We start from the raw sequence: 2,574 nt of genomic DNA, 5'->3' as shown, positions 1-2,574 counted from the left end.
AAATCAAGAGAAAATAGGGAGGAAGAAGGGTTGTCAGGCTGCTACAGGAACCCTAGCAAGATGCTTGCTTAGTAGACGTCGGTGGCTGCCTCGCCGACCATTTTCGCACCTTCTCGCATCAAGACACGCAGCTGCTTCCCCCTGCCATGTCACAAGCAGGAGCTAGATGCCCAGAAACCTCACCCACACCCTTATAACGTGGAGCCACCGACGCCGTCTTCTTTTTCTCCTTCCTCTATTTTCCACCGCCACCGAGCTCTAGTTCGCTGGCCGAATTCGCCTCCACCGTGTGTCCATCGTCCAATTGCTTGCGCCCTTGATTTCGCCTCACCATTGCACGCTTGTCGAGCATGCTTTGCGCCGCCTCTCATCGTCGAAGTCGCTCACGCCGCCGCTTTCCGCCACAGACACTCGTCAGCGCCGCCGCACACCACCTCATCGTGGCCAGGCTTCTCCAGCGCACCTATCGCTCTCCCATTTGATGCTTTAGCTTCCTCATGTCGCCATGATGCTCATAGACCTCCTTGTTTTGTTAGAAGTGTGTCGGAGCCACCGAAACACCACCTCGCAGTCGTGTTCTCACCGTCGCGTCCGCTCTCGACGCCGGCAGCCTTCTCCATCGCGTCTTCACCTCAACCGAGTGGTCGAGCGTGTCCGCGGTGAGCTACTGAGGCTATCGGTTACCTTTGTTTTACTTCCACCGCCTCGCCATGGACGGCGCGTTCGCCGCCGCTCTACCATGGCCAGCCATGGCCGGCGTGGAGCTCACCTCGTAACCCTAGTTGTTCGTTTAGCACCATAGATCGATTCAGCGGCGTCCTCCTGAGCATGTGGGTGCTAGCCCTGTCATCGGAGGTCTCGTCGATGGCGAGAACCCACCTGTCAGCAGCGGGGAGGCCTGTCGGAGTTGACTGGGACCCGCTGTCAGCGACAATGGGTATGGGGGGCTCGGGTGAAAAATGTTTTCCAGCAATTTTTGATTTTCTAAAAATGATTAATATGCTGATTCTTGTTTATTTCATAGAAAAATATAGGAATGTGATAAAATCATGAAACTTTTTGTGTAGCTTTGTTATGCTATGCTGTACCTAGGAAAAATATGAAATAGGTGAAAATCAGTAGTTTTGGTATGCTTAAAAATTACCTCTTTAATAGAAAAATGCTTGTTGTATCATTTTTATAGATAAAAATATTATTCCTTTCATGATGAAACTTTTTGTGTAAGTTTAACATGCTAGTACCTGTCTTCACAAAAAGTTTGGCACGTTTTTGAATTAATTAACTTGATTAATTAGTTTAAGTATGTCTTATGCCTCTTATATGCTTTATAAATATTAAAATGACTTGCTGTTCTATGAGATGCTTTATAAATATTAAAATGACTTGCTGTTCTTATGCCTCTTATATGCTTTATAAATATTAAAGTTTGGCACGTTTTTGAATTAATTAACTTGATTAATTAGTTTAAGTATGTCTTATGCCTCTTAATTAGTTTAAGTATGACTTGCTGTAAAACAAATAATTGTTTGTTTAGTTTTTTGTGAGTTCTATGAGATGAATGTGATATGTGGAATATTAAATACTTGCTGTTCATGATAGTTTAAATCCTTTCTTAATGAACTTGTAATCAACTTGTGGTTAATAATTAAAATACTTTTTAGAATAATTAACCCTAGCTCTTAGTGAAGGAAAGTTGTACTCAAGTTTGTTAACTATGTTTGAGCTCATATAGTTACTTGTGTGTCTCTCATTATGCATCAATATACCATGCATTCCATCATGTTAAGCATGCATCCTTTATTTACGTGTAGTAAACGAGAGGAGAAGGTTTTCGCTGAGAAAGCTTGGAGAAGGTTCTTCCTCCAGTGATGTTGATGTCAAGTTCGACTTCTATGATCCTTCTACTGGAATATAACCTTCTCTACAACACAGGCGAGCCCCTAGAGCATTTAAACCCCTTCCTTGTGTTTTACAAATGTTATTACACTTTAAGTCCTATGCTTTGTGCATTAAGTGATTAGGGTTTGGTTGATTACCAACTGTTGCATGTCTTCCTTGATATTTCAATCCCTATCCTTGTCAACCTTGCAGTAAAGATGATACATTAGTTATGCTTAGCCATGCCTAGCTAATTAGAGTTTAATGATGAGGTCATCAGTTCGCAATGGTTCTATACTATTGAGATGCCTTGAAAACCTAATATGAATTGAGGAATATGGAGACCGGACGGGACATGGGATATGTCTCTGGTGGTTAAGCCGACAGGGTTGCCTAGTCATGCTTGTCCCATCTGTGTCGATTAAGGACCGTTTGTTGTAGGCCACTGTGTGGTCGAGACTTTGCAGTACCGACCACATAATCCGGCAAACCTGATACCTCGGCTATTCCGTTATGTGAAAAGACAACTGCACACTGGGCATGGGAGATGGCGGGAGTAGCGTGTGCCCACCCTGCAAGAATCCCATCCGGGATGGAGCAGGGCAGTGGAATACTGTGCTCTCGGGTAGTGCGGACCGGTTCACGTTTTGGAGGATCCGAGTTAAGGTTGATATATGTATGTCCGGGACCTGCATA

This window comes from Miscanthus floridulus, chromosome 8 (genome assembly GCF_019320115.1).
Source record: "Miscanthus floridulus cultivar M001 chromosome 8, ASM1932011v1, whole genome shotgun sequence".
NCBI lineage: Eukaryota > Viridiplantae > Streptophyta > Magnoliopsida > Poales > Poaceae > Miscanthus > Miscanthus floridulus.
Note: the sequence above shows the minus strand (reverse complement) of the source record.